Here is a 17,795-nt window from a genome sequence, read left to right as displayed (position 1 = left end):
TAATGTTTTGTTTTTATTCCATACTAGCACGATTTTTTATTTTTTTATTCCTTTTTGATGCACGATACGTTTCTCGAAGTTTTTTTAATTCATATCGATTTTGTTTTTTGGCAAAAGTATCAATTTTACACCAATCTCTTTCAGTTCTGTAATATGCAGTCTCGTTACAGAATTTTAACCGTACTTTCATTTTTGTTAATCGACGATGGTATTATTATTTGCTAGAATTAGATGATGAAAATTGTTCATTTCACTATAAGCGATTGTTATTTCTATTTTTTGCAAGGTTATATAACAAAGTGATAGTACTTGGGTATTACTCAAATTTTCTTAACAAAATCATGTATTTTTTTAAAAATATTTATTTCGATAATGCCAAATTCTCAGATTCTGCCATTCCTTTTTTTTCAAAGGATGCTAATGTCTTCATTTTATTCCTTACTTCGTTTATATATTCCTTGTTCTTTCGTTAAGAACAAATTTTATCAACAGAAACACAAAAAAATGAGTTAACCATTATGTGTACAATAAAAAAAAAGTGTGCTGTTGCTGTGAAGTTAGTAACAGAAGCACATAAATAATTTTTTTTTCCTATGAAATGGTATCATGAATAATAATAAAAATATGTGACTGAATAATCATAAAAGTTACTCTTTAAGTTATGGGTATTGGCAATGATAATGAATTTGAGAAGAGTTGTTTCATGGTATCAAAGTATTATGAAGTGAAGGGGAGGCTGTATTTAAGAAAAAGTGACCAGTAGCATTACAGGATTCTTTCATTGGGTTTGACTATTTATGATGTGATTAGTTGTTTATTATTATTGCATTGCCCCTCCAAGTAGTAGGTCTCATTGTAAGAGACTCTACACCATGTTATTCAAAGAGTAATGTTTAGTTGTGGTAATAATGCAGAGTTGGAGAGAATAAGGAAATCTGCAAAAATTAAGTGCTATTTCCTAATGAATGTTAGCAAGAATGCCAACATTCATTCTGGAAGATACTTCTACTGAAATACAGATTCTGTTAATAATAATGACATTCTCTTCAGGAAGATATGAATTTGATAATTGCTATTATTGGAGTGGTAGGTAAGGTTCTGAAGTTGTTCAAAGCCAAAATTCAGAAGTTGATGAACATCTGAAACCATAAGGAGGACATGTTCACTCAATAAGGGAAATGCATATACTATGGTATACTCAGATTTTTCAAAGACCTTTGATAGATTGCCACATGACAATCTGGTGACTAAATTGAAACAGATGGAATTAGATAGTGAGTTAAATAGCTGATTGCTCTCAGGAAGTTGTGTATGGAGGGGTGATATTGCAAAAGAGGGTCACTAGTGGAGTGCCATAAGGATCTGTTTTGGGACCATTATTATTTAACTGTATGGTATGGTATTATATGGATGAGACCAGCTTAAATGGATGTTATGGCCTTGCAGGAGAATCCGAATAGACTATGTGAGTGTTGGAAAATGAGTGGAGTTGTCAGTTAATGCTGCAAAAAAAAAAAAAAAAAACTTTGTAGCATTCAACTATTGTGAAGGTTTTTTTTTTTATGTCTGATCCACAAAAGACCTATAACATGTTAGTGTTGTGCGTGGGCAAGAGGAATAGAATAAAGGAGACTGTTCCAAAGAACAGAAGTCGATGGAATGAAAGAGGAGGCGATGAGTTTCAAGATGGACTGTAAAATGGGTGTTGGTTAGCAATGGCTCTTGTTCTAATGATTTTGGAGGAATAATAGTGGCTAATTCACCAGAGCATTATTCATGAAAGTATCTGTAACCAAATTTCAAGACCATGCAAAGTGCATAGTCTTGAAATTTGGTAGGCAAGGCTGGAATGCAGTGCATACAAATAATGGAGGAATTTTGAAGGAGATGAGAGATCTGGGAGTGATGTGGACAGAGACTTGAAATTTAGGTGTCACATTTCTTTATAAGAACATCCCAACGGATTATGGCAATAATGAGGAGGGCATTGATATGCAGAAGTAAAGAGGTTATGGTTCCCTTGCATAAGGTTTTGATCAGGCCACATATGAACTACTGTGTGTGTGTGCAGATTTGATTGCATGATTTTCAAGGGGATGAGGATATATTGGAGAGGATCCAGAGAAGATTTACTGAGTTAGCATCAGGTCTATGGAATTTTACATGTGAGGGGAGATTGAGGTAATACAACTTACAGAACCCTGTGAATAGAAAAGGGGATATGATTGAGACATATAAGTTGGTGAGTGGTTATTACCAGATTAATGCAGAGATTTTTTTATAGAGGGGAGTAAGAAGCATGTTCTTTGCATATTGAGTGATTGATGAGTGGAATACATTGTCTGAAAGTGTAGTGAGTGCAGAAACTGTGAATGGGTTTAAGGCAAGTTGTTGGTTGGTATATGGTTTATTGGTGCAAAGGTCATACTGCAGTACACAAGGTCGGTTACAGCATGATCTTTTTTTACATTAGAGAGTATACATCTCCCGTGATGAGTCCTTTGACTCCATGGAAGTTGGATGTTAAGGGAGTGATTTATTTACATTTTTAATCTTGATCAGTTAGATAATGAAAATGAGCATATTGTGATATTCTTAAAATTTGGAAATGCATAAAAAAAATACCATATTAAAGATTACTGGATAGGTGATATCCTTTGCTGCTTTCCAACCAAAACTGTGGGCAGGGATGTTTTTGGTTATCTTTAGGTGGGAGATAAATTTCATTGCCTGGTGTGTGACCAATGCTCCACTTATTGGAGGCCTGAAAAAGTTCCATGTTTGGTTTTTAGAACAGGGTTCCCAGACTATGTTAACATAAAAAAAAATTCTTAAAAAAATGTGCTATATGTTTACTAACCTTTTCTGGGTAGTAATCGCATATATATATATATATTTTTTTTTTTTTTTCTTTTCCTCCTATGTTCTTTAAATGCCTCTCGACTTTTTATAATTCCTGCATCATCTCTCTGATAATCTACTTTAATTTCGTTAATTTGGAGGTTAATGCATTTTCCATAACCTCCCTAGTGGGTAAAGCCTTCTTGTTCTCAATTCCATTGCTCTTCTTAGAATTACATTTCTTGTGTGTTTTTTGGCACATTATATCGTAATGTGCCAAAAAACACACAAGAAATGCAATTCTAAGAAGAGCAATGGAATTGAGAACAAGAAGGCTTTACCCACTAGGGAGGTTATGGAAAATGCATTAACCTCCAAATTAGCGAAATTAAAGTAGATTATCAGAGAGATGATGCAAGAATTATAAAAAGTCGAGAGGCATTTAAAGAAAATAGGAGGAAAAGAAAATTAAGCAGCAAAATAAGAAACAAAGCATGGAATCAGGTAAGTAATGTTTTCTGTAAAAAAGGATGTTATTTGGTATAGCGACTATCATAAAACATGCTGTTAATGAGTGGGTTATAACTTCAAGTTTTCCAGGAGCAAAAATTAAACATATAACCCAACAATTGAAAAACAGAAAAGAAAAGTAAACAAGATCATAATTGTAGTAGATACTATGACTTAACTAGTGATAAGTTCAGTATGAGAGAGGACATGAAAGTGTTGTTAGAAGAGGCAAGAGTGAGAAAGTGAAAATAGTAAGTATATTACCTTTGATATGATGAAAATGAATTAAGAAAGAGGGCTATGATGGCAAATAATTAGATGCATAGACTGTGTAGAAGGAATGGATGTGAGTTTTTGGATGTGTGGAGTGAGTTTGAGGGAAGAATAGATCTGTATAAGAGGGACGGCCTACACTTGAATGCATTTGGTATTAAGAGTCTTGATATACTAATAACTGGTATGAGACCTAACACAGAGTCAGCGAACTAAATTATAATGGGAGGAATGGTGAGAATATGAGTGTAAGAGTGACAATGTTATATAATTGTGCTAATGATGGGAATGGGTATTATTGTGGAAATTATTACAAGGGGAGAATGATTTCGACTTTGTGTCCAGTTTGGACCTATCAAACATGCAAATATGTATAGGACAATAGAGCTGCAAGTTATCCAACTGTATCATGCAGATTGCAGACAAGAATATACAAAAAGAACATGCAGGTAGATTATTATATCTATACTTGAATGCTAGGAATTTTTGTTGCCTTGGACAATATGTTGGGACCTCAGATTGTAGTCATTAGTGAAACCTGGCTATCAGAATCAGACATACTAACTGGTATCGGGTGTAAAGGGTACAGTATTTTTAGGAAGGATAGGGAGGGCATGCTACTAATGATATTGGATGACTTGAATCCAGTTAGTGTTGAAACCTAGTACTAGTAACAGTATTTCATGTGTCAGTGAATTTGAAGCCATCCGGTGTCAGGTGGAGTCTAACAAGATCAATTACATAGTTGGATGTTGCTACCTACCTGGCAGATCAGTTGCCGGTGATGAACAAATGTCTCGCCAAATAGTGATGATGGGTGCAAAAGGAGTAATCATAATGAGAGATTTAATTATCCAAATATTGATTGGGTAGCAGTAAAATTTCATGAGAAGAATGAAACTGAATTCATTGAACTGTTGTGAGACAACTTCCTCAAACAGCATGTGACAGAAGGAACTCAAGGTTAAAGAGTGTTAGATTTGATTATATTGTCAGAGGGCATTTTAGTTAAAGATGTAACTATCCTGCCTCTGGTTGGTGACAGTGATCATGTGGTACTCACTTGGAAACTTAATAAGTTTATGAATGTTCCATTCAGAAAAGGTTACATGCTTAACTATAAAGCAGGAAATTATGACCAGCTGAGGAGTATACTAAGTTCAGTGGAATAGTATTGGTTGCTGGATGGGAAGCATTTAAAAAAATACTTAAATGATGCAATATCAGAATGTGTACCAAGAGTTTGAAGAATAAATATTTAGGAAGGATCAGTCTTTGGTCCACTGTTATTCAATCAGTACATTAATGATATGGGTATGACTCAAATGGATTTGTAATCTTATTAAGCAAGAGGTTCATAAGAAATGGATGTTATGGAAGGAATAAGGATGACATCCATTATGAAAATTATAAGCAGCAGGCTAGAATAGTCGCAACTGTTGTACTGAAAGCTAAGTTTGAGTATGAAAAGAAACTGGCTCTGCAAGCTATAGACAACCCACAAGAATTCTATCTATCAATATGCTGCAAGTAAAAGAAGGAATGAATATGAAAGAATAACTCTTCTGACTGCAGATGGTGTGAGGATGACAGATGCAGAAGATTGTTCAACTAATGAATGCTCATTTTGCTAAAAGCTATCAACCTGGTTTATGCAATGTTGAGTTCAATGCTACCTCTTCACTGAATGAAGAAACTCGGGTGTATGAAGAGGAGGTATTAGGGCTGTTGCACAAACTGGATAAGAATTCAGCATTAGGAACTAATGGGACATCAGCATGGGTGCTAAAAGAGTGTTCAGCTGAACTGGCTATTCCTTTGATCAGGCTATATAATTTGAGTCTCAGAACATGGAAGATTCTGCAGGAATGGAAAGAATATATAGTAATCCCATTGCACAGTGGTGGTGCAACGACCGATGTATCCAACTATTGACCAATCAGTATCTCAGCAGAGGTGACGAAGATTTTGGAAAAATGGGTTAGGACTTTCATTCAGAAATGGGTTGACGCTGCATCTCTACTTTACAATGAACAACATGGGTTTATTAAGGGAAGGTCATATTTTAGCAACTTTCTCACATTCAGTAATAATGTTACCATTGAACTAGACAAGGGGAATGGATACACCATGATACTTTTTGGATTTTGCTAAGGCTTTTGACAAAATACAACATGGAAGACTGTTGCATAAATTGGAGCATATGGGTTTGGATTATGTAATATTAGCGTGGATGTGGAGGTAACTAGTGGTGTGCCACAAGGATCAGTTTTTGGTCCACTGTTATTCAATCAGTACATTAATGATATTGGAAAGGATTTGACAGGCAACATACAGCTATTTGCTGATGATGCAAAGACAGGCAGGGTCATCAGGAATGCTGCAGTACTTGCAGAATGATTTCAATAGGCTGGAATTGTAGGCATGGGGGAAATTGGATGTCAGTTCAGTGTCAGTAAATATTAAAGTTATGCACTTTGGCATGATTAGATATCCAATGTTGTCACATTATATTAGTAGGATTATGCTAGAAGGAACTGATCAGGCTAGGAATTTTGGAGTGTTAGTGGATAGCACATTGAAATTCAGGGACTCTGTAGCAAAGATTGCAAATACATCTCAAAAGATAATTGTAATGCTGAAACGAACTTTCACATGTAGAGATAAGGATGTTATTCTGTCTCTTTACAATTCTGCCTTGATAAGACCTTACTTGGACTATTTTGCTCAGATCTGGTCTCCTGGTTTCTGTTGTGACTCATACAGTGGAGAGAGAGAGTGTTAAAAATTATATCAGGATGTGGAATACTGATTATGAAGACAGATTGAGAATTTGTAGTCTGCAGACACTAACAAACATGAAATTCTGAAAGGGTCATACAGGATTTCAGTTGATGGAATTTTTCATTTAATGGAGCATGGGGAAAGGACAAGAGGGCATCCCTGGAAGCTGAGAATGAATGCTGCTAAGGAACAGGTGAGGGCTAGATTTTTCTCACAGGGTGGTGCATGATTAGAATGGATTGCCTTTGGATGTTGTGTGTGTAGGCAGTGTGAATGAATTCAAGAATAAGTATGATAGCTGGTGCATGTAATATGTAGCGTCCCTCAATAAGTCCCTGACTCCCTGTCTCTCTTAGTAATAATTATATCCATTTTACCAGAATTCATTAAAACGACAAACAAAATTGGGAAAAATATCAGCCATGTCACAAACAAAAACCTGATTGGCATTCAGTAGTGGGTGTCTGATACAGTCCACACTGACTGTTTTTTTTTTTTTTTTTTTTTCATAAAGGATTAAAACTGATTTTAATACTTCCAGTATTTCGTCTCAGTCACTGAGACATTTTCAGGGATTACAAAAAAAATGGTGGTTTTTTTCCAGTAGATCCCATGGGTTGTATCCAAAACATGGTCTGCCACCCCAATTTACAAATTACAGTCGTTATTGCAGATATAATCTGCAATCACATTGAAGTTCAAGGGCGTGTTGTACTTGAGCATATTACATTAGTTTTTTGTAATCCCTGAAGATGTCTCAGTGACTGAGATGAAATATTGGAAGTATTAAAATCAGTTTTAATCCTTTCCAAGTGCTGTATATATTCCATTAAGCCTCCAATAAGATGTTCTCACAGCACTTTAGCCTCAACACACAGAGCATTGACTGTACTTAACTACTCTGAAGTGCAATGCATTTGGAGGAAATAAGAAAAGGAAATGCTGCAGCAACATCAAAAGGCTTGTTAAAGAAAATGAAGACATACTGTGGTATTCAGATAATGTGTGTGCAGTGAGCTATTCCACTGTTAAATGAAAAAAATCTAATAGATGAAGGAATAACATATTTAAAAGCTGTTTCATATTTACCCCTGAACATGTGGAAGATTTTGGGTAAATATTTCAGCAGATATTTTAGTGATATCAAAGAAAGAGTTAGATTTGGTGAACAAGTGGTGTTGAATTCGAAGTTGTGGGGAAGCATTTACAAGATTTTTATGGAAGAATTACGAGTTAAAAGAAAAAGTTACCATTCCTCTCCTTGAAGTTGTATACCAACAAGTGTGTTGTCATGTGAACAAGATTTTGGTGAAATGAATCTAATAAAAGATAAGTTGAAGTCATCATTGAATCCCTCCATTCTGAATGATTTATTCCTGATACATGTAATTGGCATCCTCTCTGCAGTACTTTTTCAAGAAAAGGCACTACAAGTATATAAAATCCATATGTAAATGAACAGTAAATGCTAATGGCATACATTTTAAATCCACATTGAAAGGAAAGGATAGTACTATATAATTAGGTAAAGTGTAATAAAAATTAAATAAAATATTACTTTATTTTGTCATTATGACATTTAGTTTTTTAAAATATCACTTTTAACAGTCTTTATATAAAGTAGACTGATACTTCTCACAAGTAAAATTATTTTGCAGCTAGTATTGTATTTCTAGAACCCTGTACTGAAGAGTAGTTTATGGTAGAGTGGAATCTAGGAGAATGAGTGTGACTAGTGAAGTGCCTCAGGGCACTGTACTATGGCTACTACTCTTTAATTTGTGTATTAATGATATGGGGAAAGATTTAAGGAGAGGGGATATTTAGTTGTTTGCTGATGATACAAAGCTGAGGAGTGCAATATTTGATAGAGGTGAAGTAGATATCCTTCAGGATGATTTAAATGTGTAATACCATAAAATTATATATCAATAGAAAGATAATTTAATCAAGAATCTAATGCAACAAAGTTTGTTCAATTTTCTATATTCTGTGAAAAGTTATAGCCAAATAACTAGAAAAAAGAAGCACAACTTTCTTAGGTTGATATGAAGTAGCTTTCCTTCATTTGAATGTAACCAATGAGCATGAGTGTTTAGAGAGCCAATCAGGTGTCATCTTGTTTTGGCAATGAGCCAATAAGGTCACAGTAGGATTCAGCTATTGATGTCATGTATTGGAGCTGAGAGGAGGACATTTGTCAGTGTGTTATGTGATTGCTATCAAGTTGGTTGGTTTTTTTTTGTGTTCTTTCATTTAGTGAGCTTGTAAAACTTAATAAAATTAAAGAAATGGTGCAAAGAGTTGACTGGTCACCCAGAAAGCGATTTAAAATACTACTATTAAGTGAACAGGGCTAGAGTTATGAAGAAATTAGAAGGAAAATTGGTGGAAACTTAACCAAAGGTGGCATCTCTAAATTTTTGAAGAGGCATAAGGAGACTCAGTCACTACAAAACCAGACTGGTAAAGGCAGGAAAAGGTGCACAACAGCAAGCGATGATAGACGAATTGAGAGACTGTGCCTACGTGACAGAAGAAAATCATCTGGGTGTATACAAGATGAAATGGCGCAATACAATGTGAAGTTGAGTGCAAGGACTGTTTGGCGCAGACCACAGGAATTTGGTCTAAATGCTAGAATTCCACGAAAACCATTTTTATCTCTCAAATAAAGGTTGAAAAAATTAAACTGGGCTCAAAGCCATGTTAACTGGAGAGTGGAACAATGGGACAGTGTTATTTGGAGTGATGAGACCAAAATCTCCCTGTTTGGTAGTGATTGAATAAAATACGTAAGGAGAAGAATCGGAGAAGATTTGCATTCTGATTGCATTACACCTATCGTGAAACACCCACTTAGTGTTATGATCTGGGATTGTATGACATTAAAAGGTGTGAGCAAAATTTGCATGATTAATGGGAATATAAATGCCCTAAAATACATAAATGAAATACTTGAGCCCAAACTGAAGCCTTCTGCACGTGATCTTTTCCAAGATAATGAAGCATTTATATTTCAAAAGGATTCTACTCCATGTCATGTTGCTGCTGTGTGCAAGAAGTGGTTTCAAGATAATCATATTCCACTGCTGGAATGGCCCGGGAATAGTCCAGACCTTAACCAGATCGAAAATCTATGGAGCCAACTAAAGAAATTTGTTAGTCAGAAGCAACTCGCCAATAAAACCCAATTAATAGAAGCAATAATTCAATCTTGGTTTCACATTATAACAGCTGCAGAACTAAAAAACTTGATTCACTCCATGGGAAGGCATTGTAAGGCCGTAATTAATGCTAAAGGTTACCCAACTAAGTATTAACTCACATTGTGAGAATTTTTGTATATCTCATTTTTTCTATGTGTTTCACTTTTCTTCTTTATAACTGCTGTTCTAATAAAAAAATTCTTCATAAAAGTTATTGCATTACATTCTTGATTAAATTATCTTTCCATTGATATATAATTTTATGGTATTATTCCAAAAAAAAAGTAGTGTTATGAGCCATCAAACTTTAGAAATACACTTTTTCCAAAAGGTTTCCACAATTTTGGCCACCATTGGATAGCTAGAGATCAGAGTTTAGGCCACTGGTTATGGTGAATCTTGAGGATTCTAATACTTGAGCAATACAAGTTTGGCAAATGAAAAGGAGGAATGGAGTGTGCTGTTATCAGCAGAGGTGTGGATAGGATTAGAAGTCTGTGAGAGCAGGTCATTTATATATGAGAGAGTAGGTGAAAGAACAGAGCCCTGGGTACTCCTGTATTGGTGGGAAAATCTGAGAAGAGGAAACTGTCCACTATGACATAGTGAGCAACCAGTGAGAAAATTGGCAATTCGGTTGCATACTGTGGAAGAAAGACCATAGGATGCCAGTTAGTTAAGTAGGCCCCTGTATCCCTGGGCCAGACTATCAAATGCCTTTGAAATGTTGTGTGCACATGTGAGTTTCTCCAAATTTTTCCATGGCTTGAGTCTAGAGGTGGGTAGTGAAAGCAAGAAGATCAGTTGTAGATCACAAGTGGTGGAGTCCATACTACTAGTGAAGAGCTGATGAGTGGTTATTGATGACCACTCCATAATTTTAGAGAGAACAGAAGTGAGAGCAATTGGATAGTAGTTTGTTGGTTGACTTTTTATCACCTTTCTTTGGGAAGGGCTGGATGTGGACCTGTTTCCATGTTATAGGGTAGATACTGGTTTAAGAGGCAATACAGGATAGATGTTAGTTCTGGGGCACAAGCTTTTAACACAATAGATGGGATACCATCAAGAACAGATGCCTTCTTTGTGTTCAGGTTATTAAGGATTCTTCAGATTTTTTCTGGTGGAAGAGTATAGGTGACATTGAAAGAGCAGTTCTTGGTAGAGTGGGGGGAACTTTGTCCAGGTCATCAGTGCTGGAATTGAGAGAGAAGAGCGATGCCAGTGAGTTGGTCTGGTCTTTAGGTGAGGTGACTACAGTACCATCTCGATGTGAGAGTGGTGGATATCGGGATAGGCCAAAGTTTCATCTGATGACTTGGTTTGCACATTTGGCCCTTTCAAAAGTCTGATTTGAATTTGGCAATGATTCGTTTACAGCTATTGCAAGCTGCAGTCAGCTGGAGTTTTTGTCTTAAGCCTTGGTGGTATTAAGAGAACTGATATCCACTATATATATACTCGGAAGGGGAGCTTTTTGGAAGAGGTCAGGTATATATTGCAAATTGGGTGGGGTGTTGGGTATTCTGGTAGGGAGATTGATGATCTTTAATAGGTAATTGCTAATGCAGACACCCTGGCTGTTTGGCTTCCCTTCTCCAGTTTCACCGATCAATGTGAGTTGCAGACATTTAAGAAGTTCCCAAGAAGTATGACCTCACTATTAGGTTATTTCATTTGTAGAATGTTGAGCTTTAGAGAGAGAGAGAGAGAGAGAGAGAGAGAGAGAGAGAGAGAGAGATAGTTGAAGAGGTCAGAATGGTTAACAGAGTTTGGAGAGCAATAGAACATATGAAAAGAACTATTTGGTTTCATAGGGAAATTTTGAGACAAAGTAGGTGAAATGGGGGAGGGGATTTGAAGTTTTTAATCTCTGGCATTGTATGTCATTTCTGATGAATATGTAAGTGGTGTGTTGTGCACAAAAAACTGTGTAATGTGTAGTTTGGGCAGGTGAGGTGGACAGGTTGAGTTTGCTAGTTGGGGTTCTGATATGAATAATAATTCTGGGTTTTGATGACTATAAATGGTGGTGTACATTGTTTATATGGTTGTTTAGGCCACAAATGTTGAAGTGAATGGGGAAATTATTTTTAGTTATGTGTCATTTGGATTTGTTTTTTTGGGGGTGGGGTTGTTTTTTTTTTTTTTGTGATTTTTTTTAAACTATTTTTTTGTGATCCATAGTAAAGTTGCATTTCTTTGGGTTGTGATTCATTGTATATGGTGAGGATGAGGGAATGGGGCATGCTATGAGAGGTAACAGAGTCACAAACATACTGCGCACAGAAAGAGCTCAGTCTCCTGTTCATATGTGGTCTTGACAGTTCCCCTATAGCCACTGTACTTGGTATCCCTCCAGTCATGAACTGGCAAAGTAAGAAGCTGTAGATTTGATATTAGCTGATTGGGAAGCCTCCAGATTCCTTACTAACTGATTTGGTCACAGATACTAACCAGAAACCCATGGAACTATTTTACTGCTGTGCCCTCAAATGGGGGAGGGTCCAGGACTGTCACAGTATGATTGGCATGCTATTGAGGGTATCACTCTCATTTCATGTGTGAAGAGAGAGGGGGAGACAGAAACTGGAACCCTTGCTTTAGTGACTAAACATGGCTGCAACAACTTCAGGTTTGTAATAAGTAGGGTGGTGGTATTTCACCGGGCAATGAAAGACATCCCAATTAGTCTAGATTTGGCTGTATCTTGACTACTGTGCATAGATTTGGTGATGTGCATATGTTCCTATGAGGATAGATTGAAGATGCATGTGGGTTGCAAAGCCTAATGATAAGTGGAAAAGAGGGGACATCACTAACAGGGCTTCGTGGTTGGGTTTCACAAGTCGAGAAAGAACTGAGAGTCACCCCTGTAAACTGTAGAAGAGTGTAGTTAGTGAAGGTGTATAGGCTGGATTTTTTGTTTAGAGAGTGGTGAATGAGTAGAATGGATTGTCAGAGGTAGTTTAGTGCCTTGACAATAAATGAGTTTAAGGAGAAGTATGAGAGGTATTGTGAATAATGATTATTGTGGTTCTTCCACAGTGAGTCTTCTGACACTGTAGAGATACTGGTACGATGGAAGCTGATATGCCAACTGCCTGGTGTAATAGAATGGATGTTAGCTTAATGATGCCAAAGTTTTATTTCACCTTCATTATCATCACTTACTTGGAATCCTGCAACTCATCATGGTGGGGAGACTCTTACACTCTGCCTAATAATACTAGTGATACAGTAAACAAATTATCAAAAAAAATTATTTTTTCAAAATGCCAAATTTATTTTGAATTCAAGTACATATATTTTTTTTTAGTGTGAATCCCACCCACAAAAAGTTGCATTGATGGTACTAATAATACATTATAGTAGTACTGTGGTGAGCTGAAAGCCCAGTCGTGAAGATACTTCATGAGCAAACATTGTTTGCTTACACTTGCATAAAGGATTAAACCAAGAATATAATTCTTTGTTTAATTTATGCAAGTGTATAGATAATGTATAACTTTTGCATTGCTTCAAGTATCTCTTCTGGCTCTGGTGGTGATTGGTAATATTCATTTTTGGATTTGCTTGCTTCATTGGGAGTAACAGTGACAGGCAAAAACCTGCCACCGATTGGAGCTACTGCTGAGCTTCTTGTTCTGGAATCATTCAAGTCAGGAGTGATGAGTTTAGTAGTGATCCTTGAGTCACTTGGTGAGATTTAGTGATCTTGTAGATCACTCAGAGCTTTTGGATGGGTACCCCAGCACTTTAATCTCAATAAAGGTCGAAACCTTCTTGTAGTGGTTCCTTCTCATATTGCATAGTATTATACACATCTGAATAGGTATGCTTTGCTTATGGAATACTAAGGAAATTGATGTCAAGTCATTAGCCCAATCATGAAGATATTTCATGGGCAGAGTTTGTTTGCTTACACTTGGATAAAGGATTAAACTAAGAATATCAGGCCTCATATGGATTATTATGCACATATTTGTTCGCTGGGTTTTCATGGTTATGAGGATATGTTGGAGAGGGTCCAGAGAAGATTCACAAAGGGGGTCAGTGGTCTTTGGAATGTGGAGTAGGACGGATTGAGAGAATATAAGTAGCACAGCCTCATAGGAGGAAGGGGGAGGGATATGATTGAGATATATAAGCTAATCAGGGGTTATTATCAGGTTGAGTTGGAAGAGATTTTTCATAGAATGGGTGGGGGGGTCCAGGACTTTCAAAATACAGTTCAATGCTTCAACCTTTATATGAAGGTCATCTTCAGGAATACATGCATATATATATATATATATATATATATATATATATATATATATATATATATATGACTACTACTATTAACTCGGAGGTTGGATATGTTCATTTTAATATAAACTGACTAAAAATCCGAGAATTATAACAAATTGAGATTTATTTGAAAATGCAACATGTTTCGTCGGGATTGACCTCCATTTTTTAGTCAGTTTATAATGAATATGTGTGTGTGTGTTATATATGTTAAAGAAACTTAGCAATTTTATAAACTTGATTTTAATCCTTTTTCACAAGTAAGCAAACAAGCAGGTAAGTCAAGTTTGTGCCTGAAGTATTTTCAGGTCTGAGGCAACTTGTGGTAAAGGTGGAGTAAGCTCTGATCACTTTCCTTAGTATCTCCCATAATATAAAACATATCTCATTGCGGACATGTATGATGCTATGCATTAAGGGAAGGGCCACTACCCAGACTGGTTTAAAAAGGATTAAAATCGAGTTTATAAAATTGCTTTGTTTCTTTAATGTATAGTATACCCAAGATAAAAAAAAAAAATTTCTACATCTTTCTCTCATCCTGAGATTTTTATTTAATAAGATGAAAGCAACTTGTATAGGTAAAATTTATAAGTTCTGCCTTACTTCAGCCTTGGCATCTCAGGGTCTGGCTCCCACTGACAAGACCTTAATAGCGGTCGAAACCGGTCTGGGTAGTGGTCCTTCCCTTAATGCATAGCATCATACACGTCTGCAAGGATTACTAAGGAAAGTGATCAGAGCTTAGTCCACCTTTACCACGAGTTGCCTCAGATCTGAAATTACTTCAGGTGTAAACTTGACTTACCTGTTTATTTGCTTACTTGGGAAAAAGGATTAAAACCAAGTTTATAAAATCGCTTTGTTTCTTTAACATATATAACATATATATATGTGTATTCCTGAAGATGACCATATAAAGGTTGAAGCATTGAATTTTATTTTAATTCAAATAACTTCTTACACATAACAGTGTCTCCATAATTATTCATAATGACAGCAGTATCATAGTGTAGCCATTTCATTTATCTAACTCAGCTGTCATTCTACCATAAAAAGTGAGTAAATTATGAAGGCAGTTCCTACCTTTCAAAAAGTTATGTTGTCCTCCCAACAGAGAATCATATTCCTATCTGCCCATTCCAGAACTCAGCCTTTAACCAACTTTTTCCAATACATTAACTACCATTCTTGATATGCGATCAGGACACCCATGAGCAGTACAAGGCTCAAGCTAGGAAGGTTACCAGCATAGTAAGAAAAGCTAAATCAGATTATGAGAAGACCTTAGCCAAAGAGATCAAGGGTAATCCCAAAGAGTTCTTCCGCTATGTGGCAAGTAAGAGGAAGAATGACTTCGGAAGGATAACCTTAGTGGGTGCTGATGGTATTGAAGTGACAAAATCAGATGTAATAGTCGAGTTACTGAGTGATCACTTCTCGAAAGTCTATCACCCAAGTGAGGATATCTCTACACCTATAGCAATACCAAATGTGAGAATTGAAGCTAAAGAATCAGAGGTATTAAATATATTGCAAAACTTAAATGCAAACACTGCAGTAGGCTTAGATGGAATATCAGCTCGGGTGTTGCGTGAATGTGCAAATGAATTGTCAACCCCTCTTACCTGGATATTTAATTTAAGTTTGAACTCTGGTATGGTCCCTAGGGAGTGGAAGTTAGGCAAAGTGGTTCCTTTGCATAAGGGTGGCTCTAAAACTGCGGTATTGAATTACAGACCAAATGTTTCAGCTGTGTGATAGTGATGGAAGAACAAGAGGCCATCTCTGGAAAAGTTGGTTAAAGACAAAATTCAAGAATGGGTGGATCAGGATATGATACTCTATAGAGGCCAACATGGTTTTGTTAAAGGTAGATCCTGCCTTAGCAATCTATTAACTATTCATAATAGAATAACATCTGAGTTGGACAAAGGAACTGGCTACACAGTGGTACTTCTGGATTTTGCTAAGGCTTTTGACAGGATACTCCATAGAACACTGTTACGCAAATTGGAGCAGATGGGAATGGATATTAAATTGGTGATATGGATAGGAGAATGGCTCAGGGAGAGATACCATAAGGTGGTGTATGGAGGAGCCGAGTCCAGAATGAGGCAGGTGACCAGTGGTGTGCCTCAGGGCTCTGTGCTTGGGCCAATGTTGTTTAATTTGTATATAAATGATATAGGAAATGGCTTAAAGGGAGATATTCAGTTGTTTGCTGATGATGCAAAGTTGTGTAGTGCAATAAAAAATCAAGCTGATGTTGAAAGTTTGCAGGAGGATTTAAATAACTGGTAAAATGGGCAAAAGAAAATGGATGTCAGTTCAATGTGGAAAAGTGTAAAGTCATGCATTTTGGGATTAAAAGATTACCAGCTGTGTACTACATCGATGGAAAGGTACTCCAAGAGATTGATGAGGCTAGGGACTTAGGGGTATTGGTAGATAGGGAGATGAAGTTCAGAGGACACATTGCTAAGGTGTCCAAGATTGCACATAGGATTACTTGGTTGTTGAGGAACACACTGACATCCAGAGATAAAGAGGTTATTATTCCCCTTTATAAAGCATTGATACTTCCACATTTGGATTACTGTGCTCAGGTCTGGTCACCTGGATTCCTTGGAGATGAGGAGGCTGTGGAGAGGGTTCAGAGAAGAGTGACCAAGTTGGTGAGTGATATAAAAAATGCTCCCTACATTGATAGATTGAGAGCTTGTGGATTGCAGAGATTGGTTGATAGGCGAAGAAGAGGGGATATGATAGAAACATTCAAATTACTAAAAGGTTTTTATAGGATTGATGCAGGGGAAATGTTTCAGCTGTGTGATAGTGATGGAAGAACAAGAGGCCATCTCTGGAAATTAAAGAAGAGTGTGGTTAACAAAGGTGTCAGAACAAGGTTTTTTGCCTGGAGGGTGGTGAATGAGTGGAATTCATTGCCTGACTTAGTTGTGAGCTCTTTGTCTGTAAATGAATTCAAGAAGAGATATGACAGATATTGTTTTGCTAGTTTGGGTCTCCCGCGATGAGTCTACTGACTCCATGGAGATACCCGTAATAATAATAATAAAATAATAATATACTGATATGTCTATATTTGTTATTTCTATCTTGCTCCTTTTTTGGAATGAACTATATTCCACCCTCTTTCCACTCCTGTGGAACTTTGCCAGCTGAAAATGAAACAGCTTGGTAAATGCACTGCCTGTTCTCTTGCACATTCTCATAACACAAACACCTAGGCCAATATCCCATCCATTCACATTGATATTTCTCAGAATGCTAAGCATTTCGAATTCATCTACCTCTATTCTTATATCAATCTGTCATATCAAAAACTGTAATATCTCCACATGGATGACACACATAATTGAATTGAAGTCTCTCATTATAATTGTTTGGCCTGCAATCATTGTGCTAATCTGCCAATGCGTGTCATCCATATCTTCTTCTTGATCCCGAGGTCTATAGCAGCAACCAGCAATATATTTCATCTTGTTGGCCTCTCTCACACCAGACACTCCTCAAATGAACCATTTCCCTCAGATCTACAGTCCTCCTTAACTTCTATTTTTGTTGGTTGAAGTTTTTCAGCTATCATTAATAATACCCTTCCTCCTACCCTATTTCCTCTATCTTTTCTCAAAGTACAATACCCGTTACATTCTATCCTTATAACTAAATTATTCTTTAACAACCAGGTCTTGCTGATGCCAATGATTTTGTGCCAAGTCAAGCTGACCAATTCTGGAAACTCTTCTGCTTTATTTCTGATACTTCGGGTATTCATTTACATGCATTTCAACATTCCCTTAGGCCTACTGTTACCCTTATGTCATTACCTGCCCATTCAGATTCTAAACCTAGGAAACTGTA

General features: G+C 36.6%; 1 protein-coding gene across 4 annotated transcripts in view; it reads left to right on the top strand.

Annotated features, from left to right (window-relative positions):
• Positions 1–17,795, top strand: part of LOC150097199 (centrosomal protein of 95 kDa-like) — a 234,027-nt gene that overhangs the window by 355 nt on the left and 215,877 nt on the right. Inside the window, exon 1 of one of the 4 annotated variants that reach the window (XM_090407713.1) lies at positions 214–313. The exons of the other annotated variants lie outside the window; for them this stretch is intronic. The gene's annotated coding sequence lies outside the window, so the exon portion shown is untranslated. Of the gene's footprint in view, positions 1–213; positions 314–17,795 lie in introns of those variants that run through there. 4 annotated transcript variants of the gene reach the window in all.

The sequence above is a fragment of the Typopeltis vanoorti genome, chromosome 17 (assembly GCF_054136105.1).
Source record: "Typopeltis vanoorti isolate ZY-2024b chromosome 17, IOZ_Tvanoo_1.0, whole genome shotgun sequence".
Classification (NCBI taxonomy): domain Eukaryota; kingdom Metazoa; phylum Arthropoda; class Arachnida; order Uropygi; family Thelyphonidae; genus Typopeltis; species Typopeltis vanoorti.
Note: the sequence above shows the minus strand (reverse complement) of the source record. Positions and strands in the feature narration are given on the sequence as shown.